Source organism: Bos indicus, chromosome 11 (genome assembly GCF_029378745.1).
Source record: "Bos indicus isolate NIAB-ARS_2022 breed Sahiwal x Tharparkar chromosome 11, NIAB-ARS_B.indTharparkar_mat_pri_1.0, whole genome shotgun sequence".
Lineage (NCBI taxonomy): Eukaryota > Metazoa > Chordata > Mammalia > Artiodactyla > Bovidae > Bos > Bos indicus.
Genome location: NC_091770.1, coordinates 71,598,285 through 71,624,402, shown reverse-complemented (window position 1 = coordinate 71,624,402; position 26,118 = coordinate 71,598,285). Strand labels below are relative to the sequence as shown.

Below are 26,118 nucleotides of genomic sequence, written 5' to 3'. Positions count from 1 at the left end.
TCTAATGTAGTAAGTAAAGGTTGAATGAATGAATGCATTAACTGTTTTCCCAGAGCAGTTGCTCTGTTTGGGGATCAGAGTAGTTTGGACATGTGGTTCAGAACATGTTTGTTGGTCTGAGAGTTGCTCACTTAAATTCTGTTATGCATAATCCTTTTAAATGACATTCCCTGACAAATGAGTTGGTTTTAGAGATTATGGTCAAGTGTGTTACAGTACTGGGTTTACTTTTCTAGGTGGAATTTATATTGAGACCTGGAGGGGCTGAATTTTTAATGTTAGGGAATTATCCCTTGAGCCTACTGAACGTTTATTAGCTCTCTGCCCTATATTAATTTGATCACAAGCATGTGTTATTTGTAAAACGCTATATTTTGTCTTTTTTTAGTGATTTGCTAATCTTAAAGATGTCTAAGTGTTCCACATTCTGGAATGATGCCTGAGAGGAAAGCAGGGGAGGGCTCACTGCAACCTGTGACAGCTGAGCCTTAATATCTTTTTTCAGCACATCACAGTGACTCAACCTTACTGGCACATGGCTGTGTTTGGGGCATCTGCTATGACATCTCATCCACCCACAATTACCTGTTGCATTTTTTGGGTCCATGTTCTGAATTTCATTACTTAGTTAAAAATAGATACTCAGGGTAGTTGATTACTAAATGGAACAGTTTTGAAAGATGAGTGTTGTCGGCTTTGAAGACTGATCTCAGATTGGCTGCTTTACTCTCTAGCTGGCAGGCTGAGCTTCTTTAGCCTCATGTCTAGAAGGGAGTTGCTGCCCCGAGAAAGTGTTAGTTGCTCTGCTGCTGTTGCTGCTAAGGCGCTTCAGTCGTGTCCAACTCTGTGCGACCCCATAGACGGCAGCCCACCAGGCTCCCCCGTCCCTGGGATTCTCCAGGCAAGGGCACTGGAGTGGGTTGCCATTTCTTTCTCCAGTGCATGAAAGTGAAAAGTGAAAGTGGAGTTGCTCAGTTGTGTCCGACTCTTAGCAACCCTATGGACTGCAGCCTATCAGGCTCTTCCACCCATGGGATTTTCCAGGCAAGAGTACTGGAATGGGTTGCCATTGCCTTCTCCGAGTCGCTCAGTTGTGTCTAACTCTGTGACCTCCAGGTTCCTCTGTCCATGGAGTTCTCCAGGCAAGAATACTGAAGTGGGTAGCCATTCCCTCCTCCAGGGGATCTTGCCAACCCAGGGATCGAACCTAGTTCTCCCACACTGCAGGCAGATTCTTTACCATCTGAGCCACCAGGGAAGCTTCCCTGAGAGGCAGTAGTTTAATTTTGAAGATGAGCAACTTAGTTAACAATTTAACTATCTAGCTGTTCACTTGGTTTTTCCATTTTACTTGCTTTTTCATACTCTTCTGTGATCTTCTTCCTTTTTCCCTGTGCATATTTTTATACTTTATTCATTATGTATAAATGTATCTCTAAATAATATGTAGTATTGTTTTATATGTTTAAAAAGTTTATGCAAAGGATACCATACTGGATGTATTCTTCTGCAACTTGCTTATTTTGCTTAGTGTTAAATTCATCAGATTTATTGATAATTACATTTAACAGTTCTCATTCTTTCATTGCACTGCTGTATCATATTCCATTGTCTGAATATGTCTCCAATTTTTTAATTCACTCTCGTGCTGACTGACTTGTATGTTATTTTGAGTTTCTTTTGACAAAGCAAGCCATGATGAACATTGTCCCACCTTTGCTCAAGAAGATATTTTGAGATTATTTTCTGGGGCAAAGGTTTTTGAATTGGGTATGGTTACCCATTTTTGGTTGTAGAATCAGTGGAATGAGTCACCCCAACATTTAACAACTGAATGAGAAGAGAATGGAACTATCAGAATGTGTCACACTTAATAAGAATAAGCACCATTTTGTGAATTTTCCTTTGAGTTGTATGCTTGAACTGGGTCACAGTATAAAATGTATGTGATGATCAAAAAAGTTTGAAAACTACCCCTTTAGGGTATATTCATAGAAATGGAATTGCCAGCTTTTAGGGTATTTGGTATTTTATTCCATTGGATATTGCTGGATTGTATCAATTTCCTTCTACCAAAAATGAATGAGAGTTCTCATTTTTCTATAGCTTTCACAATACTCTGTGTTGTCAGACTTAATTTTTTGTGAAGCTGATGGATGTGAAGTGGTATCTCATTATGCTTTTAATTTGTGTTTCCCTGATTACTAGTGTAGTGAAGAATCTTTTCATTGATTTCTTCTTTGGGAATACCTTTGCTCATCTTTTGGGCTTCCCTGGTGGCTCACATGATAAAGAATCTGCCTGCAATGTGGGAGACCTGGATTTGATCCCTGGGTTAGGAAGATCCCCTGGAGAAGGGAATGGTTACCCACTCCAGTATTCTGACCTGGAGAGTTACATGGACAGAAGAGCCTGACAGGCTGCAGTCCGTGGGGTCACAAAAAGTAAGACACGACTGAGCGACTTTGACTTGCCCATCTTTTAAGTGGATTGTTTATATGTGTGTATGTGTGTATGTGTGTGTATATATATATATATAGAGAGAGAGAGAGAGAGAGAGAGAGAGAGAGAGAGAGAAATCTTAAAATGTTGTTTATGTAGTTTGGATACTAATCTTTCAGCAGCTACATATATTACAATCTCCATTTAGTTTGTGGTTTATGTTCTTAATTTGGTACTACTGATATCTAACAGTTTTAATTTAATGAAGTCATTCATCAACATTTTCCTTTTTAGATTTGTTCTCTTGTGTGTGTGTGTGTGTGTGTGTGTGTGTATTTGTAAGAGAGAGAAAAGAACCATTTCAGGAAATTCTGTCCTACTCAAAAGTTACATGTCTTTCTCTCAGAAATTTAAAGTTTTCCTTTTTGGATCTTTAAATAGGCATTTATTTTTCTATAAAATACGTTGTAAGATAGGAGTATAGTTTTTTCCACCAGTGGATAATTGGTTGTCTCAGCATCATTTATTGAAAAGCTCATCCTTTGCTTGTGGCTCTGTAATGCTGTGTCTCTTATTATGTCAAGTTTACATTGCACATGGATCTATTTCCAGGCTTCCTGTCCTGACCAGTCAGCCTCCTTGTCCTTGTGCTAGTTTGTGCTATATTAACCATTACAACTTTTATAGTGTATGTTGTGATAGCTGGTAGGAAAATTGCTCCTCATCCATCTTGTTCTAATTCTTAAAACTTGTCTTGCTTAACCATATATCCTAAATACTCTTTTTTATAACCTCATTTATTTTGTTTGTTTGTTTTTTGGCCACGCCATGCGGTTTGCAGGATCTTAGTATCCCGATCAGTGATTGAACCCAGGCCCATGACCGTGGAAGTACTGAGTCCTAACCTCTGCAACTCCAGGGAAGTCCTTCACTGAAATGGTTGCATATGTAAAGAATCTGCCTGCAGTGTGGAAGACCTGGGTTCAACCCCTGGGTCAGGAAGATCCCCTGGAGAAGAAGACGGCAATCCACTCCAGTATTCTGGTTTGGAGAATTCCATGAACAGAGGAGCCTGACAGGCTACAGGGGTCTCAAAGAGTCAGACATGACTGAGTGACTTGCACTTTCACTTTTCACTTTCACACTGTTCTTTAAGGATATACCGTAATTCACTGAACAAAACTCCTTCTTTTTGACTCACTGAGAAAGGAAATGAAAGGAAACTGACTTGGTGAGGGGCTAATTGAGAATTGACCATCAGGAAAGCTCTCTCTGAGGAAATGACATTTAAGGTGAATCATGAAAGATGAGAATAATTCAATGTGAAGACCTGGGGAAGTTGTTGTAAAAAGGGAATATCATGTTCAAAGACAGGAGAAAGCTTCCATGATCAAGGATCTGCAAGGCCACTGTGGTTGGACTGTAGGGAGGGAGTGGGAGAGGGATATAAGGTGAGATTCTAAAGATAGTCAGGGGCTAGATTATGCAGAGTCTGGTGGGCTAAATTTGGGAACTTGGATTTTATTCTGGGTGGAATGAGAAGCTATTGAATGATTTTAAGCAGAGTGACATGATCTTATTTATATTAAAAATATTACTGGTTGTTACATGGAAAATGGTTTGTGCAGGATAAGGTAGAGTAGTTAGCTGTCCATTACAATAGACCAGGTGAGAGATAATAGAGTCTTGGAATATGGTGGTGCCAGTGGAGATGGAAAGAAGTGAATGTATTTATAAGTTATTTAGAAGGTAAAATCAAGAATATGTTGAATTTGGGTTTTGAGAGGGTCAGGAATGACTTCTTTGTTAGCTTAAGTGGGTAGGGTAGATGGTCATGTCATCTGCTGACATGGGAAGGTGAGAAGATGGATGGAGGAACTGCTTTAATCTGGATTGATTGTGGTCTAGGTCTGCCAGGCAGCTCTCATTGTATCATGTATCATTCCCTTTACCTCTTTCCTGTGTTGAATCTCATATCTTACTTGCTTGTTTTACCTTCTAGCTTTGTTGGAGCAAGTACTCCAGTAGCATCCTAAGAAAGAGAGAAGAGGAGGTTCCTTTTTGAGTTCTTGGAAGTCTAGAAGTGTCTTTATTCTACATTAAACTTGGTTGATAATTTGGACAAGTACAAAAGTGTAGGTTGCAAGTTATATTCCCTGTGAAATTTGGGAGGCTTGATCTTGGGGACTCCTAACACATATTGTAATTTTATGGATGGAGTATTCGCTTTTCTGCAGGGATAGTAATTGTAGGTTTTTTTTTTTTTTTCAGTTGAGGTATAATTGACTAAGTGTTTAAAAAACACTTCTTCTTTACCTTGTAGTATCCCTATTTTCTCTTTCATCTTGGTAGCTTTCCTTAAACTGATGATTCTTGGCTGTCCATGTCTATTAAAGAGTGTGAGGTTCTGAAATGTGAAACTGAAGCTCTTTGAGCGTAGGTGGGCTTGTCAACTACTGAGCCTCACTGCAGTGTTATCAGGAAGTGTGGTATTGTGGTTTATATTTATCTCCTATATATTTGGTCTTCATCCACAGTTTGAGGCTCATAGCTCCCCAATTCCTTGGAATTTCCTGAATGATAAGAGCAATGGGATAACATTTGGTCTCTTGTCCTCAGTTCCTGAACCTGCTTCAGGGAAGGTGACTATTCGTTCCCACCCAAGGTTGGGAGCTGGCCCCTTAGATTGTAGTTTTACAATATTGACTATTCCTGCTACATATTATTGAGTATACCTCTTCAGGAATATGGTCAATTTCTCTTCTTCACATCTGTTTTTGTATCTGTGAATAAAAGTTTGTGTTTTCTTCATTTTGTTCCTGCACATTTACTGTTAACTTATTCCTAGGTTGTTTATTCTTTGTTGTGCTATCAGATAGAAATTCTTAGTGGTTTTTTGGCATATATGAAAGCTAGTACAGAAGTTAAAGTGAAATCAGGAGATGTTTGAAAAATTTAATAATTCAGAAATCTATTATCAGAATACTGAAGAATACTTAGGGAGAATTTGGAGAAAGGAAACATAACCGTGAACAGTCTTTGCAACTTTGTCAATTATCATATATTATGTTTGTGTTTATTTCTGTATGAGTTCTGTTTCATTAGTCTTTATATCTGTCTTTATGCCATTACCCACAGTTTTGATTATAGTAGCTTTGTAGTTAATTATGACAGCTCAAATTGTGAGAAACCAAATTCTGTTCTCTGTTTTTTCTTTACTTTCTATTTTCCAAGATTGATTTCTTCGTTTTCAAATTGTTTTGTCCAGTCAGGGTCCTTTGTAATTCCAGATGCATTTTAGGGTTAGTTTTTCTACTTCCCCTTCCTCCAATAATGTTGGCATATATAAAGTTCAACTGAAGGTGTAGATCACTTTGATTAGTTTTTTGTTTATGAGGGAAAGTCAGTCTTTTTAACAAACAGTGCTGAATAAACTTCACATCTATATTCAAAATAAAGAAGTTACCCATTAACTTATATCACACACAAAACCACACACACACACACACACACCAAAATGCATCAAAGACCTAAGTATACAAGACACAAATATGAAACTCCTGGGAGAAAAACTAGAGGGAAGGCTTCAGGATATTAGATTTGATGTTTCATAACAAGCACAGGCAGAAAAATAGATAAATAAATTTTGTCAAAATTCAGAATGTTTTTGTATCAAAGAAATTATCAAGAGACTGAAAAGACAATCCACAGAAAGGGGAAAAAAACTTTGCAAATTGTATTTCCAATAAAATTGAATAGCATGGAACTTCCTGGAAACACCCTAAAAATCTAATTTTCAAATTGCTTGATTCACCAAGGTCTCTTGGTGATCTTTATTTTTTATTCCTTAATATGTTCATAATTAAACTTTTGATTTTCCCTGCCTAGTGAAAAAAAACACAAAAACATAACCGTGACTGGAAGAGCTGAAGCATGGCTGGGGAGTGGGGCTGGGTGGGCACAAGCCAGAAGTCAGGGTGATGGGACTGGAACCCTCTGAGCCATCTTTAGAGGTGTTGGGTAGCAGCATCATATAGTGGTGAGTATGCAGGTTTTTCAGCTGGTGAGGTCTGAGTTTGAATCCTGACTTTACTGCTTAGTAGCTTATGACCTTTGGCAACTTACATACCCTTTCCGTGCTTTTTCTTACACAGGGATGATGTTAATAATTATCTTATTAGGTAGTTATGAGAAGGCTTGTGGAGCCCAAGGTGCTGCTATGGCTTCCAGTGGGGCTGATGTGAACATTTTTAGCTGGGCAAATGAAGCTCCTGAAATGCCAGATTACATGGATGATTGGCTTGAGGGCATCTACTGCCTCATCACTGATAGGAATGCTTTTCGAAAGAACTTAGTTTGGGACTTTTTGCTGTGGGAATGTGGCTCTCCAGGAGTTTGAGTGACATTGATCTAATAGTACCTCAGCTTGGGGTGTAGCCAAAAAAGCACATAGAACCTCTGTGCTGTACTCGAACCTTCTAGAAACAGAGCCTCCAGTCTATGAGTGTCACAAGAACTTGCCCAGAGGGGCACCTTTCCTCCTCTGCCTGATTTGTTTTCTCCACAGAGTCTACTCAGAATACCATTCTCTGGTCAGCAGTCGGGTTTCAGCTACAGTGTTGTTTTCTGTAAAGTTCTGTACGTGGTTTCTAAGTTTCTGTAGGGAATTATCTTTGCTCCTGTCCTGTGGAATGACCTAATGGTATTTTAACAAATACATGAAATAAAGACTACTCATAAAATAATTATAGAGATGAAATGAGATAACTTATGTAAAGCACTTAGAGTAACTTGGTCATAGTGCTCAGTAAATGGTAGCAACTATTATATTACTATTGTTATGTTACATATAGTATATATATATTTTTCATAGTTTATATATTATATATATTTATTATTTCACTGTATTATTGTTGTTTGGTAGTTGGTAGAGTCACACTGGCATTCCAGAATCAGGGACTCTGTGAAGAGTGAGTGTCCATGTGAGTGGTATAAAGGAGGATAATAAAACCCAGGTGATTTGAGCAAGCTAAGAACTCACACATGTATAACAGAGATCAGAAATCATAGAGCAGAAAAGCACAGGAAAGCCAGAGACTTTTGTTTCTAGGGTAACTTTCTGTAACTTTCTATCTTGTTCATTGCTTTTTGGAGTTCTATGGAGGGAGGAAAAAGTGTGGCTAACTGAGACCCAGCAGGGGGATATATTCATTTGGAATGTTTGATTATGTTGAAGAATGGATGGGTGTGAAGATACAAACTTTTTTTTTTTTTTTAAGCAGATGGAGCCTAACAGTTTTAAACAGCTGTTAGAGACTGAACATTACTTGTCCTGAGCAGAGACAGCAACAGTTTTTAGCAGAGGGTTAATAAGCCTGCCTAGCAAGGCCTGTTAAGATGGTGTGCAGGCTAGATTAGGGAGCTCTGTTGGAGGGTGGAGAGTTAGTGTGGGGAGTGGGTGGATGGTGGTGAGGATATTACAGAGCAGATCTTTGGCCACGGTTCAGGGTGCTTATCGGGAGAGGGCAATGGCAACCCACTCCAGTACTGTTGCCTGGAGAATCCCATGGATGGAGGAGCCTGGTAGGCTGCCATCCATGGGGTCGCTAACGGTCGGACACGACTGAGCGACTTCACTTTCACTTTCCACTTTCATGCATTGGAGAAGGAAATGGCAACCCACTCCAGTGTTCTTGCCTGGAGAATCCCATGGACGGAGAGGCCTAGTGGGCTGAGGTCCATGTGGTCGCACAGAGTCAGACACGACTGAAGTGACTTAGCAGCAGCAGCAGCAGCGTGCTTATCTAGGTACCGAAGCATCTAGAAACCTAGTGAACGGTGCATGGTGTTGATGTTTTGAGTGCTGTCACCATGTTCAGGTAATCGTCTAGGAATTAGTCCTTGAGCTGTTTTAACCATTAGAAGCACATCCTCCTCTGCCCCAGCCCCATACTGTGTACTTGTCTAAGATCTTTGTCCTGAGCAGCCTGCTTCTGATCATAATAGTATACTGCTGCTGCTATTGCTGCTAAGTCACTTCAGTCGTGTCTGACTCTGTGTGACCCCGTAGACGGCAGCCCACCAGGCTCCCCCGTCCCTGGGATTCTCCAGGCAAGAACACTGGAGTGGGTTGCCATTTCCTTCTCCAATGCATGCAAGTGAAAAGTGAAAGTGAAGTCGCTCAGTCGTGCCCGACTCTTAGCGACCCCATGGACTGCAGCCCACCAGGCTCCTCCATCCATGGGATTTTCCAGGCAAGAGTACTGGAGTGGGGTGCTATTGCCTTCTCCGATAATAGTATACTACAGTAATATAAATAATGTCAATGAAACAGTTAATGGGTCTTTTTAATGTTTAAAAGAGCTGTCATTTATTTTATATTTTGTACTTAGGATTTTTGGGGAAAAAGTCAGAGTGGTGATACTGTCTTTGACCCAGTGAACTCTGCCATCACTAGCCTTGGGAACTTTTGCTAGGATTCCACAGTCTTCCCACAGAGTCTGGGGTGGTGAGTGCTAGGATAAATCTGAGTCTGGAGTTTTAGATGATTGTTAGTCTTGGGCTTTTCGTGCGTTATAGTGACTTCATTTCAGGGTGGCTTCTTTTGGGTAAGGGGAATAAGTAGAGGGAAGTAGCCAATTTAATGTGCGAAGGAAAGAACAGAAGATTCATTTAGTCAGTTCCTGGCTCTACTTTGTATTGTTCAAGGGAACAAAAAAATCACTCCTACCCTTATTTTTGTCCTCTGTGTTATGTGCAATTTTAAGGTAGTATTTTTTGACTAGTTTTTGTTTAATTAAAATGAAAAATTTGTAAATTGCTTGATTAAAGTGAGGCTCTTTCAATACATGCTAATAGGCACATCAGTTTGTTTTAGGGCTCCAATTAAGTGTTCCTGTGCCATCACTTACATGTTAAAGGACCCCTTATGTCCAAGTAACACAGCCCCCTTTTTAAGCTTCCATGTTGTTTGAATTATCTTGCTTTTTGATGCCATGGTCTTGAGAAATAATTTTGTAATTTTCCTTTCCAGGGCCACATTTCCTGAGTCATTTAGTTATCTTTCTAATGGCATGTTATGAAAGTTGTTTTTCCCATTGACCTTGCTTCTCTTGACTTTTTGAAAAACGTATCCCTTTTGTTTTCTGAAAAGGTTTTTTATCTCAAACTTGGCTCTTGCCAACTTATTGATAAGAGATCTTGAATCAAGTAGAAGTTTTGGGAAACATTTTGATGTTCTACCATTAAGTAGATATACTGTCCTCAGAAAAATTGCTTGTTTCATCTGTAGACACATTTGTAGCCTGCTAACACTTCTTCAGTTAAAAAGGATTATTTAAAAATTTTTGTGTTTCAGTAAAGTATGAACATGTAGGTTCAATTTGGGACTTAGCACGTACTTTGTTTTTAATGTGGTGAAATATACATAACATACATTTACCATTTTCACCATTTTTAAGTGTACAGTTCAGTGTCATTACATACTTTCACATTAAACAAGAGCTGCCCATTCCGCCCTTCCCTCGGCCTTGGCAGTCACCGTTTTATTTTTTGTCTTTGAATCTTACCACTTGAGGTACCTCATGTAAGTGAACTCAGGAAGAATCTGTCTTTTTGTATCTGGCTTATCTCAGTTAGCATAATATCTTCAAGTTTTACCCATAGCATGTGTCAAATTTTTCTTTTTTTTGGCTTCATCTTGAGGATCTTAGTTCTTATAGGATCTTAGTTCTCTGGTTAGGGATAGAACCTGGGCCCTTAGCAGTGAGAGTGCAGAGTTCTTACCTGGGAATTCCCAAGATTTTCTTCATTTTTAAGGCTGAATATATTTCATTGCATGTATATGCCACATTTTGTTTATCCACTCTTTCATAGATGGACATTTAGGTTGCTTCTATCTTTTGGCTATTGTGAGTAATGCTGCTATAAACATGGGAGTACAAACATCTGTTTGAGTCCCTATTTTCAGTTTGGGAATATACCCAGAAGTGGAAGTTCTGGATTATATGATAATTTTATGTTATCACCATACTGGTTTCCATAGTGTGCTTTATGTTCAGTCACTCAGTGGTGTCTGACTCTTTGCGACCCCGTGGACTGTAATCTTCCAGGCTCCTCTATCCATGGAATTTTCCAGGCAAGAATAGTGGAATGGGACACCATTTCCTCCTCCAGAGGACCTTCTAGCCAAGGGATCACACTGGTGTCTCTTGTGTCTCCTGCTTGGCAGGTGACTCTTTACCACTAGCGCCACCTGACTGTTCCCACAGTGGCTGCTGCCTTCTGCATTGCCCCTAATGCACAGGATTCCAGTTTTTCCACACCCTCACCAACACTTGTTGGTTTTTAGAAAAAAATTTTTTTAAATATTTTCCAAATGTATATGAAGTGGTATCTCATTATGGCTTTGATTTGCATCTCCTCAGTGATGTTGAGTATCTTTTCATATGCTTATTGGCTATTTTATATATCTTCTTTGGAGACATGTCTGTTCAAGTCCTTTGCCTATTTACATTTTTTCATTGATGTTGTCTAGGAGTTTTTTATGTATTCTAGATATCAAATTCCTTATCAGATATTTGATTTGTGAATATCTTCTCCCACTCCAGGGGTTGCCTTTTCACTCAGTTGACAATATCCTTTGATGCATGAAGTTTTTACTTTTGTTGAAGTTGAGCTTATCTGTTTTTTCTTTTGTTGCGTGTTCTTTTGGTGTTGTATCCAAGAATTTTTTTTTTCTCTTTTAAACCAAGAAGTTATTGCAGAATCCAGTGTCATGAAGTGTTACCCCTGTGTTTTCTTCTAAGAGCTTTATCATCTTAGCTCTTGTAATTAGGTCTTTGATCCATTTTGAGTTTTGAATTAAATATTTTAGGGTATGGCGTAAGATTAGGGTTCAACTTATGTTTTTCTTTGCCCATGCATATCCAGTTTTCCCAACACTGTTTGTTGAAAAGACAATCTTTTCCCTATTAAATGCTTTTGGTACTATTGTTGAAAATCATTTGATTATATATTCAAGGGATTATTTCTGGGCTCTCTGTTCTGTTTAGTTGGTCTGTATGTCTGTCTTTATGCCAGTACCACACTCTTGAGTCCTATAGCTTTGTATTAAGTTTTTTTTTTTTTTTTTTTCTGGCTTAATTCAATCTGTATTAAGTTTTGAAGTTGGAAAGTATGAGACCTTCAACTTTGTTCTCCTTTTTCAGGATTGTGTTGGGTATTTGTGAATCCCTTGAGTTCCCATTTGAGTTTTAGGATAGCATTTTCTGTTTCTGCAAAAAATGTCATTGAGATTTTGATAGAGATTGTGTTGAATGTATAGATTGCTTTGGATAATATCAATATTTTAACAATAGTAAGTCTTCAGTGAACATAGAATGTCTTTTCATTTATCTGTGCCTTTAATCTCTTTCAGAAATGGCTTTTTTAGTTTTGAGTATTCAAGTCTTTTGCACCCTGGTTAAGTTTATTCTTAGGTATTTTATTCTTTTGATACTATTATAAATGGGTTTGTTTTTGTAATTTCCTTTCCAGATTATTTATTGTTAATATATGGAGCTGTAACTGAATTTTGTGTGTTACTTATGTATTCTGCAACTTTGATGAATTTATTTATTAGTTCTAATAGCTTTTTTTCTGGTGGAATCTTTAGGGTTTTCTAAATGTATGACCTTGTCATGTGCAAACAGAGGTAGTTTGCTTCTTTTTCAGTATGGATGCCTTTTATTTCTCTTTCTTGCCTAACTTCTCTAGTTAAGACTTTCAGTACTATTTTGAATAGAAGTGGTGAAAGCAGGCATCCTTGTCTTGTTCCTGACCTTAGAGAAAAGGCTATCAGTCTTTCACCATTTTTTTTCCCCTTCAATTTATGCTTTGATTTAAGTCTTTGGCCGAGAAGGCAAACTAAATTAAATACTGTGAGGAAAGCTACAACAGTACTGAAGTTGTGAACTTATTTTTGAACTGTAAATTATTATGAAACTAGCTTCTGTAAAAGAGGCTGCCCTGATTTATTATTAGCCAGAATAATAGCAAGGGGAACACCTTCATAGTTTTACAAACAGTTGAGGTTCTTAAAACTCAAAGAGGCTTTTTTGACCTTTTAGTCTGTGCAAGCACATAGGTTTGTGTCCACACTGTATTTTTAGCTTTATGGTGTAAATGTGGCTGAGAACATACTGTTCTGTGTAGGACTGAGGGATACAGTCAGGAAAAATAGAGGGGATGAATGTGTTGACAATTTGGGCTGCATATGAGTGGCTTTTAGTGGACTTCTGTCTATAAAATAGTCACAACAATAGTAGCAACAATAGTAGCAATAATAGTAACAATAATCTTGGGTAGGCAAGTTAGGTATATAATCTCCTGCACATCACATCACTGCATAAGGTGTAGATATTAGCATCCTCTTGTTACAGGTGAGGAAGCAGTCCTGAGAGGTCAAGGTAAGGGTCTCAAGCTGTTACATGGCAGAACCAGGATTTGACACTAAGTCTCTAATTTTACAGCCCTTTTGCTTTCCCCTGAATTTGTTGTTTTTGTTTGATTTTAGTTATGCCACCATATCTTTAGTATGGACCTTGATTCATTGTGGTACCAAGAATGTACCAGGTGATAAATGAAGGTACTGCATATATTTTCTTTGGTTGGTTAATTTGAACTCTGAGGTGATGTCACTTGTCTCGCCTTCTCCTTTCTTAGCTCTGTCTGTCTGTGCTTGCTTCTCTTTAAAGGCTAGAGAGGGCTGTGCTGAAATTGAGTCAGGCCTTTGTGTCAGCGCTTCTTTAGAGGGAGTGGAGAGCCTGTTATCAATACACTTGCTTCTAGCTAGAATAGAAGCCCTTTAATTGAGAATTAGTGACCTAGAAAATACTGTTCCTTGTTATTATTACTGTATTAGTGTAGACCAGGCTGGGATTGGTTAACTCAAGCAACTTTATATTGAGCATGTACATGCTAAGTCCCTTCAGCTATGTGTCTTACTCTGTGTGACCCTATGCACTATAGCCCACCAGGCTCCTCTGTCCATGGAATTTCTCAGGCAAGAATACTGGAATGGATTGCCGTTTCCTTCTCCAGGGGATCTCTCCCCAACCCAGGAATTGAACCCTTGTCTCTGGTGTCTCCTGACGAGACGAGTCTTTGCCGCTAAGGCGAGTCTTTGCCACTAGCGCCACCTAGGAAGCCCCAAAGTGTTAGTCTCAGTCTGACTCTGCCACCTCATAGACTATAGGCCACTAGGCTCTTCCGTCCATGGGATTCTCCAGGCAAGAATACTAGAGTGGGTAGCCATTCCCTTCTCCAGGGGATCTTCCTCACCCAGGGATCAAACCTAGGGCTCCTGCATTACAGGCAGATTCTTTACCATCTGAGCCACCAGGGAAGCCCTCTTATATTGAGCAGTAAGGACAGTAATATGATAAGAGCTGTTATCATTAATAATGCTATCATTACAAGTGCTTTGAAAGATATTATCACATTTGATCCTTACAATAATCTCTTAAGGCAAGTGAGGTAATTGAGAGATTCAAGTAAGTTAAGTGACTTGTTCAGGATCATCTAGCTAGATGATACCATCAAAAGCAGGTCTCGCCTCATTTTCTCCATTACAGGATCTGCCTTTTTGCTAATTACAAGCATATATATATATACACACACACATACACACACTCAGACACACATAAACTTGAAATAAATGTATATACACACATGTATTTGTTGCCTCAGAGAAGGCAGGCTTCTCATCTGGCATCACAGCTGTGTCCTCAGTGCCTAGAATAGGACCCAGCCCAGTAGAGGAGCATTAAGTATAAAGCTGGGAATCTGAGAGTGGATTTCATGGTTCCAGGTTCAGAACCACATCACAGTTGTCTCCTGGGGTAAACAAAGTAAGTCATTAGGATCTTGAGGTTCTAATGATCCATGAGGGCATCATGGGTCAAAAAAGTGGCTAGTTGTTGCTACTGCTCACTTCTCCTGGACATTAAAGTTTTAAGCTCATTGATTTAAAAAACTTTTATTGAAGTATAGAATACATTCAGAAGACTACACTTAATCAAATGTGAATATAACTGTGAATTTTCACAAACTGAACACATTTGTGTAATCAGCATCCCCCAAAACGGAACATTACCAGCTCCTTAGACATCCTCCTGGTGCTCTTCCTTCTCCATCACACACAAAACTACTATCCTGCCCTCTAAAAGCATAGATTAGTTTTGCTTTTTTTTAAAAAAAATTTTGGTACAAGTAGGATTTATATTCCACAAGATACCATTTTGTGTCTGGTTTCTTTTGTTCAATGTTGCATTTGTAAGATTCTACATTGTGGTGGATATATTGATTCTCCTGGCTGAGCAAAGAGTATTCCATTATTTGAACACATCTGTTTATCTCTTTGGCTGTTGGAGGATATTTGGGTAGCTCCTTGTTTCTGTCTTTTAAAAAAAAAATTATTTAATCTTTGGCTCTGCTGGGTCTTCCTTGCGACATGGGCTTTTCTCTAGTTACAGTGACCGGGGGTGCTCTCTAGTTGCTGTGTATGGGCTTCTCTTTGCAGTGGCCCCTCTTGTTGTGGAGCACAGGCTGTAGTGCTAGTGGGCTTCAGTAGTTGTGGCGCTCGGGCTTAGTTGCTCCGCCACATGTGGGATCTTCCCAAACCAGGAATCGAACCTGTGTCTCCTGCATTGGCAGGCCGATTCTTTACCACTGTGCCACCAGGGAAGCTCCTAGTTTTGTCTTTTGTGAATAGTGCTGATGTAGACATTCTGGTACATGTCTTTTGGTGAATGTGTATAAACATGTTTGAATCCTCCAGATTTTAAATTAAGAACTGTTCATTAAGTAGAATAGATATTTAAAAATGATTTCCATTTCATATTGTATCTAAATAAGGGAGGAGGTTATGGAGGGAAAAAAGAAGGGCTGGAAAGGAGGCAGAAGGACAATATGGGGAGATTAAATTGGGAGAGGGAAAGATCAGAGAGAAGAAAGGGTGAAGAAAACCAGAGGCCAGTATCCAGACATTGAGAAGGGTTCCTATGTAAAGGGAGCTACTGAAACAGACCCCTAACCCAACCTTGAGTGTGGACTTCAAGGTTACTTTACTTCTTTTTTATTTTTTTCAAGGAAATTAAAAAATTTTTTTAAATTATTTTTATTTGTAGGATAATTGGTTTATAATATTGTGTTGGTTTGCGATACATCAACATGAATCAGCCATAGGTATACATATGCCCCCTCCCTCTTGAAATTCATCTCTTTTTAGTCTCATCAACTCTTCTCAGAGGCTATTTGATTTCGTCTACCCATTTCCCTCCATCTACGTTGTCAGCATCAACTCTTATCTAACTAGTCTCTTCATAAGTGCTCTAGGTCTTCTCTGTAATTCTAATGAATTTAAGTTAAAAATAAAAAATAGATCCTGTGACTCATTCAGAATTATTGAACAGCTTCCCTTTGCTCTTAGAATAAAATCTCCAAATGCTCATTGATTTGCCATGTGGTTGGGCTCCTCTCCCCTGTTCTGCCTTATCTTGTATTGCTTTCCTCCTTGTTCCCTTCCCTGAGCTTCGCTGACCTCTCTGTTCCCAGAAGGCCCCAGACCCTTTTCCAGGTGGGGCTTTTGCTCACCTTCTTCCTTTTTCTGATTCATTCTTTGCCATTACTGATTATCTGATTTTTGTAATGCTTTAGATTTATCTTGCATGCAGCTTTTTTTAGTTTCAGAGGAGTCCCCCAGCCCCTGTCTGAATTAGATCTCCTGGCTGTGTTCTTCTGTAACATGTTATTTTAGCACTTACTGCCATTTGAAATTATGTGCACAGCTGATTATTTAATGCTGTGTCTTGCCAGACTTTTAGCTCTATGAGGGCAGGCACCATGCCTGTTTGTTCAAAACTTAAAACCCTGCAGATGGCACAAAGTAGGTGCTTGGTAAATACTTGTTGAAGCTCTAAGAAACTGTGCTGTGAGTGGAGTAATCTCAGTGGCTCACCTCTGGGAAGTATTGCTTGTACTGTCAAAGTGCCACTAAAGGAATGTTGATCAGGACTGAATGCCAAGTAGGTTAAGTGTCAGTCTACAGCATAACAGGTACTGTATGACTGTGTTATACCTGCATGCATGTGTAAACAGGTACTATATGACTGTGTATACCTGCATGCATGTGTGCGTCCTAATTTGCTCAGTTGTGTCCGACTGTCTTTGACCCTATGGACTGTAGTTCACCAGGCTCCTCTATCCATGCAATGCTCCAGGCAAGAGTGTACTGGCATGGGTTGCCATGCCCTCTCCAGGGGATCTTCCTGACCCAAGCATTGAACCTGGGTCTCCTGCATTGCAGGCGGATTCTTTACTGCTGAGCCTTCAGGGAAGCCCTTATGTATACCTGTGAATTTCTAAGTGTACACAGGAAGTTTTGGAAGGATATTAAACAAACTTTTTTCAGTGTTTAACTTAGGAAAGGGAAGGAGTGTGAGCAGTAAAGGGATTCTTGGTACTTTCATTTCCATATTATTGTAGTTTTTTAAATAGTAAAAGATTTTTTTTTTTTGCTTGTGTTTATTTTTAAAAAAAGGTAGATTTGGCTTAAGAACAGTTTCTGCTGTAGGAGCCCAGTGGGATGAGACAGTAGCAGGAGATATTTGTCTTAGTATTAAGAAATGGAACTTGAGGAAGAATGAAGTTCTAGAAAAAGTGTATTTTTCACTTTTTGCTTTTCCTGGTGTAGGTTTATCATCAGGATTATTGTGTGAGTATATATTTTATATTGTAATAATGACAGAACTTTCAGTAGTATTCCTGGAAAGAATATAAAATTTGTTTTATTGTGAATTGAACAGTGGATTCAGAGCTCTAAATAGACAATATCTTTTTGTATATCTGCCTGTCTTTTACCATAAAGAAATGGGTGATAAATGTATTTAGCATTTGTGAATAGTATAAAGCTCTCTTTTCATTGGCTTTCTTTGTCTTCAGTAAATCCATGAGGAATGTTTTTATAATCATCCCTTAAAATTTATGTGTATATATTTTAAAAACATGTGAGGACATAAGTCTCAGAGAGGTTAAGCAACTCATTCAGGGTTACTTAGCTGATAAGTGGTGGAGGATAGGACTGGATCCCGGGTCTTCTTTATCAGATGTTATTTATTTTTCATGAAAGCATTGGCCAGAAAAAGATAAAAATCACTTATTAATACAGTATGCTGGGGAACAGGTGTTTTGACCATCTACATTTGTGAAACATCTTTATATATGACACTAAGAAAACCCATTTACTGGATAGATTTTAGAAATTGTTAGACAGTTGAGACTAAAACTTAAACATCAGAAAGAGGTCAGTAGTTGAAGTTATTCAGAAAAAGCAGTCTGAAATAACGTTTTCTAGGCAATAAGTTACTACAAATGAGCTAGCTCTCAGCATTTTAGATAATTTGACAAGAGTTTGTAGATGTCTACAAATCAAAATGACTATGGGGAGAGAATATAATTTTATAGTTGAAACTGGAGCAGAAGTTAAAAACATGTAGTTTTTTTTATTAAGACTGTCACTGATTCATTCTTTGACCTAAATCTCAGACTCCTTCGTAGTTCCTTTTTTTTTTTTCTTTTGCTTTTTACCATTATTCAGGTTATTGAACAGTTGGAAGCTTAAGTGATATTGCAAATCTTAACTAAAAGTATGTAATTATTGGCATCCTGGAATTTTCTTATAGTACAGCCTTGTATATTTATTCAACTTTTCCTCAGAGTAGTATTGATCATATTTTTGTGTAATATAAATATCTTCGGGAATTGTTTGTTCTTGGCAGGTTTTTATAACTACAGCAGTTCCCTCCTCTCCTCACTTTATCCACGAGAGATACGTTCCAGAAACCCCCAGTGATGCCTGAAACTACAGATAGTACTGAACTCTACATATATGGTTTTCTTTCTCTACATACAGATTTATGATAAAGTTTAATTTATAAATTAGTCACAATAAGAGGTTAACAACAATAATAACATAGACCAGTTATAACAATGGGGCTTCTTGGGTAGCTGAAACCGTAAAGAATCTGCCTGCAACGCAGGAGACCTGGGTTGAATCCCTGGGTCTGGCATATCCCCTGGAGAAGGGCATGGCAACCCGCTCCAGTATTTTAGCCTGGAGAATTCCATGGACAGAGGAGACTGGTGGGCTATAGTCCATGGACTCGCAAAGAGTAGGACACGATTGAGCAACTAACAAACACACACAGTTATAAAATATACTATAAAAAGTTGATGCTTTTGAACTGTGGTGTTGGAGAAGACTCTTGAGAGTCCCTTGGACTTCAAGGAGATCCAACCTGTCCATCCTAAAGGAAATCATTCCTGAATATTCATTGGAAGGACTGATGCTGAAGCTGAAGATCCCAATACTTTGGCCACCTGATGTGAAGAACTGACTGTTTGGAAAAGACGCTGATACTGGGAAAGATTGAAGGCGGGAGGAGAAGGGGACAACAGAGGATGAGATGGTTGAATGGTATCACTGACTCAGAGGACATGAGTTTGAATAAACTCTGGGAGTTGGTGATGGACAGGGAGGCCTGGCATGCAGTCCATGGGGTCGCAAAGAGTCGGACACGACTGAGCAACTGAACTGAACTGAACTGCAAATTAAGTGCCTGCAGTGTGTCTCTCAGGATATATTGTGAGCACCCTTTTTCATCTTAGGATGATGTGAGACAATAAAATGCCAGCATGATTAGGTGAATTGAGGTGAATGATGTAGGAATTGTGACTTGGTGTTAGCTTCTCACGACCTTACCATTTGTCAGAAGGAGGATCATGTGCTTGGGGTGATCCTGGATCATTGAATCCTGACAATGTCAGTGACTGGATGTCAGGAGCAGACTGCGTTGATTGTTGGGAATTCCTTATGGGATGGCCGAAAATTTCATCCTGCTAGTCAGAAAGGACATGCAACTTAAAACTTATGACTTGTATATTTTTGGAATTTCCTGTTAATTCCTTTGGACTTTGACCATTGGTAACTGAAATCTTGGAAAGGGGAACTGCATTTAAGGGGGGACTTGTTGTTATTGTTGTTTAGTCACTAAGTCATGGCTGACTCTTTTGTGACCCCATGGACTGTAGCCCACCAGGCTCCTCTGTCAATGGGATTTCCCAGTCAAGAATACTGGAGTGGGTTGTCATTTCCTTTTCCATTAAGGGAGACTCTATATGTATTATATCCATCTTTGTACTTATTTGTGTAAGAAATGAAAGAACATGTAAGTCAGGAAAGAGAGTTCTGGGGACCAAAATAGTTCAAATGGAGAATTGAGAGTCCAGGTAGATTGGCAGAATTGCAGAGGTATCAGATCTTTAATCATGAGTTCAGGATGCAGTAGGCCACTACTTCAGGAGTGGAGGCCTAGGATTTAGACTTGAGCGATACTTGCTTTAGACTTTCTAAAACATTGTGACTTGCTGCCACAGATTCTGCCAGCAGTCATATTATAAGATTGGGTGATTTCCTTCAAACTGGATCTCAAATTACTTAATATCTTTTTAAAAGGAATGAATCCAAGAACATGTTGGAACTACATCTGGATACAAATGAAGTAGTGTTACAAATTCTGAGCAGTCAGATAATCTGATGATAAATTATAAGCAATGAGCTATATTGATATTACTGTCAGTTTAGCAGAGATATCAAAAGAACACTTGGCAAGGAATAAATTAATAGTGTTTGTTACTATAGTGGGAAAACCAAAGTGAGTGGAGGGACTGGGGGACTTCAAAGTAAAGCAGTTTATCTTTATAATCAAAGACCTTCAGCATTTAATAAAGGATATTTAGCTAAATGTTTCTCAGTTGTCTTTGGTGAAGGACTAGAATTTTAAAAAGCTTCCAGTCTATCACCAAGTCCTACTTTTATAAAATATAATAAAAAGGAATTAGTAAAAAAATGAAATTAAAAAAGACACATGAAATACAAGGCATGGCTTTTTTTATGTTAAACTCACCAGACTTAAAACTGCACTTGTAAATTGTTATAAAATTTTCCAAATTCTTACCCTCAGTATCTATTCTTGTCTCATCATGGATTAGTAATAGTTTGTAGTCTAGTACTGGTCCATGGGTCTCACTTTGAGTATCACTGTTCAGGGGGTTTCTGCATTGTAACAGTCTAAGAACTGGCCTTTTCAGAATTCTGAGCGGTGAGACGGTGGTACACTAGTGATAAGTAATTGCTAGCTACACATGGGATAATCTGAGATAATTTTTTTTCCTTTTTAAACAAATACAATAGAAAAATATGGTAGGAGGTTGTAAGAATGCAGACTTCTTTCAAAATTACTAAAGTTTTCAATTAGTGGGTCAGTGAAAACTGAGAGCATCCTTACTTTATTTATGTTTTCTGCATATAGACCAAAGAAGCATGACTTTTGATTAAGGAGAGAATGTTTACAATATAGTTCTTTTTTGGGAAACCTTCTTACTTTATTCCTGTACATTTTAAAGACTTTTTTTTTTCTTTTTGCTTTTTGCCTGTTAAAGCTATGTATAGATTTATATTTTCTAAGTAGGTAAACATCTTAACACTATGCCAGTGACTTGGGTGGTAATTCAGTTTTTCTCTCCTTGTAACTGATGAAGGTTTTTATTGACTGGGCTAGGCACATTTTGGAGAAGGCAATGGCACCCTACTCCAGTACTCTTGCCTGGAAAATCCCATGGGCGGAGGAGCCTGGTAGGCTGCAGTCCATGGAATTGCGAAGAGTCGGACACAACTGAATGACTTCACTTTGACTTTTCACTTTCATGCATTGGAGAAGGAAATGGCAACCCACTTCAGTGTTCTTACCTGAAGAGTCCCAGGGACAGGGGAGCCTGGTGGGCTGCCGTCTATGGGGTCGCACAGAGTCGGACACGACTGAAGCGACTTAGCAGCAGCAGCAGCAGCAGACACATTTAATCAATTTTTATTACACTATTTTTTGTTAAAATGTTAACATTTGCTATTTCAAGTTCGTTTAATGTAGTTCATGGTAGAATTTGTTTCTTTATAAAAACTTAATATAGTTGTAAAGAGAAAAACAAATATATTAATGCATATATGTGGAATCTAGAAAAATGGTACAGATGAAAGTATTTGCAGGGCAGAATAGAGACGCAGATGTGGAAAACGGTCGGGTGGACATGGAGGGGAGAAGAGGGAAATGAACTGGGAGATTGGGGTTGATGCATGTGCACTGCCGTGTGTAAAACAGGTGGCTGGTGGGATCCTGCTGTATAGCACAGGGAGCTGAGCTATAGCGCAGAGCCATGCTCTGTGATGGCCTTGATGGGTGGTATAGGGGGCAGGGAGGGAGGTCTAATAGGGAGGGGCTGTATGTATACATATAGCCGATACACTTTGTTGTACAGCAGAAACTTACATAACATTGTAAAGCAACTATATCCCCCCCACCCCCCGCCAAAAAAAAAAAAAAAATTAAGAACTGGTGTTGGCTTTGGGGTCATATTATAGTTTAACATTACCTTAATCTAGTCTGGAGTTAATAGAATTTAAGGATTGGAGGCATTAAACCCTAACATCCACCATGTGTTCTATTAGCCCCTCCTGATGCTTCCTTGCTAAATACCTACTCAGGCTGTTCCTTAGTATCTCCAGTCACAGGAAATCTCGAGTCCCAAGGCTACTCACTGGGCACCTGTGCTGTTAGAAAGTACTTTTGTGTCACTTCTGCTTACTGACACACAGTAAGGAACGAACTTAATCAGTCCTCCACGTGACAGCACTTTGAATAAAGGAAGGTAGCTGTCGTGTATTGTATTCTTCTCTTCTGTAGACTGGCATATAACCTCTGCTTATACCCTATGATTTGTGTCCTTTTACCATTCTTGTTAGCTTTTCTGAAAGTGATCCAGTTAATCTCTCTGCTTCTTAAAGTGTAACACCTAGAACTGAGTGACTTGTTCGATGGATAGCTTTGACTGCTGTGTAGTATAGTACTGTTGTCTTCATTTTTCTGGAAGCTACATTCTTGGAGGTTGTTTTGGATAGAGCTTTGGTAGCAAACCGTTTGGTAGGTTGTAATCCATTGGTGTGTTATAAAATCATGTTAGTGGGTCTTGATCCATATTTTAAAAAATATCAAATACGATAGAATTGAATAAAAAATTTCAGTGCATTTCATGTAGTATTATAGCAAAAAAATTTTCAATTTATGTAGACACATACACACTCTTGTGTACACTTGTATGTGTACATACTCAGCACATGTGTGTGTATTGGGTGGTGGTATAAAGTGGTGACATGTAAGTTTCTTATTGTGTGTCAGAAACGTGTGTATGTCTCTGGTCTTGACTTGAGGCTTTCTTCCTTGCCTCTCTCTGAGGGCTGCTTCCGGTTTCTTCTGGCTCTGCCACCACTTAGATCTTCCAGCTGATACTCTTTGTTCTGCCATGGGCCCTGCTGTGCAACCTGAGGGGCATCCTGGGCTCCATTTGAATTGGCACCTGGAGAAATCCCAGCTCTGATTCAGTCTCTGCACAGTGGGACTACTTCTGATAACTTTTGTCTGTAGATTAAAGAAGGCGTAGTAATGAGGTGAGGGGGTACACTGAAGGTTTTTTAGGTGGTTGCTTTAAATTCTAAAAATTATTGCCCAAGTGAAATTAAGGCTTTAATGAAAATAATGTTTGAGACAATCTTTCCTTCTCCATATTTTTGATTTTGCAGTTGTGCAGAACTGTTTTGCAGTACTTTTAATGGTGAGTACTTATTCTGTGCCAGAATCTGTTCTAAGTACTTTATCTGTATCATGTCAGTGGATCCTCATAACAACTCCATGAAGTGACTGTCATCCCCCTTTTACAGATGAGGAAATTGAGGAAGAGACAGACTATTTAACTCACACAAGGCTTTACAATTCATGGTGTTTAACTGTTATATCCCTGATGGCAAGCTAAGGAAAAAATCCTCTAAAACAACCTAACAATGTAAAATACATGGATAGTGTGTTTATCCCATTGCCCTGTAGTTCTTGATACATTTATATTAATATTACTAAGTCTTCTCATAATCACTTAGAAGAATTTGAGAATTAAAATTTTTTTTCATCTTTAGAAAGCACCTCTCACCAACAGTACTGGGAATCCTTTAATGACACTGCAGTCTGTTAATTCCCCCGCTTCCCTTCTTCTCTGCTCTCCCATTCTATCCTCCATTTTTATCTCTGCCTTGTCTGTCTCCACTGCAGTTCACTCTTCTACTTTTTGCTTGTTGTTTTTTCTTCTCTCTGTCCCCTGCCAGTTTCCCATCTGTTTTTTTCTGTACCTTCCCTTTGCACTGTTCATGTTCACTCAAATTTATTTATTTTTTATTAGAAAAGCATATATTGAGCAGCTAGTAAGTGTAAGGCACTGTGGAGATACAAACATAAATAAAATGAGCATCATGGAAAATCAGTGAGAGAAAGATCAAGGCTCTGCTGGTTCATTCCCTTGAGAATCTGAACCACTGCAGCCTGCCAAGATAAACACTCTCCAGTCCTTTCTTGTAAGGAGCAGGAATTGAGATTGAGATCTAGATACATAGGATATAAATGATACAGAATATAAAGCCGAGTTCCGAGAATAGGGAATACATCCATTTAGGTCATGTTTGGGGTCAAGGATTGAAAATGGTGGCATAAAACTGTTATAGGAATATTTTTATTGAACAAATTAAAAGTGTTTAGTGTAAAAACTGCTTTTTCTAAATTTATGTTGTATAGTACATTAAATGTAAAGGAGTAGTATGTAAGTTGGCCTTGTCCCTGGGGATTTCTTATTTTTTTTTTTTTTTTTAGTGTAAGAATTAACGGCATTTTCACAATTGGAATAAGAATCTGTCGAGGACATTTATGTAACTTATTTGACTTTGACATGACCTTGAAGTGTGCTTGTCATCTCTGGCTCCACTTGCTCACCTGTACTATATATGCAGTAGTTATCAGGAACCTCCTGTGTGTTGTCGGGTATGCTGCTGAGCACTAAGGGATCAAAGTTTTAATGTACTCTAGTTCATTATAGAGCTTTTATTCTAGCAGACTATTTGTGTCTTTGGTTTTGCCCTGTTAAGGACACTTGCTGGTAGGTATTTTTCCTTCCTCTGTCTTGATCAGACCCAACTTATTCTTTGAGGCCAGTTATATTCCAGTGAACCTTCTTTGATTACTTCTGCTGAAAGTGGTTTCTCTGCTCCCTCAGCTTCTATTGTGTTTATTTTCTTTAGCCACTAATTTGGCAATTAATCATGTTAATTGCTTTGTGACTTGTATCTATTGTTGTCTTGAGTTGTTATTTAAGTTGTGCCTTGTTTGACTTTCACAGATTTGATTTTTGTCTTCTGATTACAGTTCAAGGTTCTTGAGGAGAGAGACTCCTTTCTGTAACTTACAGCAGTGATCTTGTTCAATCATGAACCTCAAATAATTTGATTATGAACCCCTAATACATGCAAGTTTATTTAATTATAAAGCATGCTTGTATATTATAAAGCAAATATAAAAAAGAATGATATATCCACTCTATATATAAAATAGATAATCAACAAGACCTACTATATAGCACAGGGAACTCTACTCTGTATTCTGTTATAACTTTTGTGGGAAAGAATCTAAAAAAGAATACCTGAAACTAACAATACACTGTAAATCAACTATACTCCAATATAAATTAAAAATTAAAAAATGATATAAAATGGAATAAGCATTACTGTAAATGTAATTTATATAGTTGAAAAATTGTTTTTGGCTGTGGTGTGAAAAATGCAGGATCTTAGTTTCCCTCAGTTCAGTTCAGTCGCTCAGTTGTGTCCGACTGTTTGAGACCCCATGAATCGCAGCACGCCAGGCCTCCCTGTCTATCACCAACTCCCGGAGTTTACTCAAACTCATGTCATCGAGTCGGTGATGCCATCCAGCCATCTCATCCTCTGTCGTCCCCTTCTCCTCCTGCCCCCAATCCCTCCCAGCATCAGAGTCTTTTTCAATGAGTCCACCCTTTGCATGAGGCAGCCGAAGTATTGGAGTTTCAGCTTTAGCATCAGTCCTTCCAGTGAACACCCAGGACTGATCTCCTTTAGAATGTAATGGTTGGATCTCCTTGCCATCCAAGGGACTCTCAAGAGTCTTCTCCAACACCACAGTTCAAAAGCATCAGTTCTTCGGTGCTCAGCTTTCTTCACAGTCCAACTCTCACACATCCATACATGACCACTGGAAAAACCATAGCCTTGACTAGACGGACCTTTGTTGGCAGAGTAATGTCTCTGCTTTTAAATATGCTATCTAGGTTGGTCATAACTTTCCTTCCAAGGAGTAAACATCTTTTAATTTCATGGCTGCAGTCACCATCTGCAGTGATTTTGGAGCCCCCCAAAATAGTCTGACACTGTTTCCACTGTTTCCCCATCTATTTCCCATGAAGTGATGGGACCAGATGCCATGATCTTCGTTTTCTGAATGTTGAGCTTTAAGCGAACTTTTTCACTCTCCTCTTTCACTTTCATCAAGAGGCTTTTTCGTTCCTCTTCATGTTTCCCTGGTGGCTCAGAGGTTAAAGCATCTGCCTGGAATGTGGGAGACCTGGGTTCGATCCCTGGGTCAGGAAGATCCCCTGGAGAAGGAAATGGCAACCCACTCC

General features: G+C 38.8%; 1 protein-coding gene and 1 pseudogene across 2 annotated transcripts in view; both read left to right on the top strand.

Annotated features, from left to right (window-relative positions):
* The window catches only part of LOC139185633 (mitochondrial import receptor subunit TOM6 homolog pseudogene), a 29,077-nt pseudogene extending 4,152 nt beyond the window's left edge, over window positions 1-24,925 (top strand).
* Window positions 1-26,118, top strand: part of BABAM2 (BRISC and BRCA1 A complex member 2) — a 418,531-nt gene that overhangs the window by 4,157 nt on the left and 388,256 nt on the right. The gene's annotated exons all lie outside the window — the stretch shown is intronic.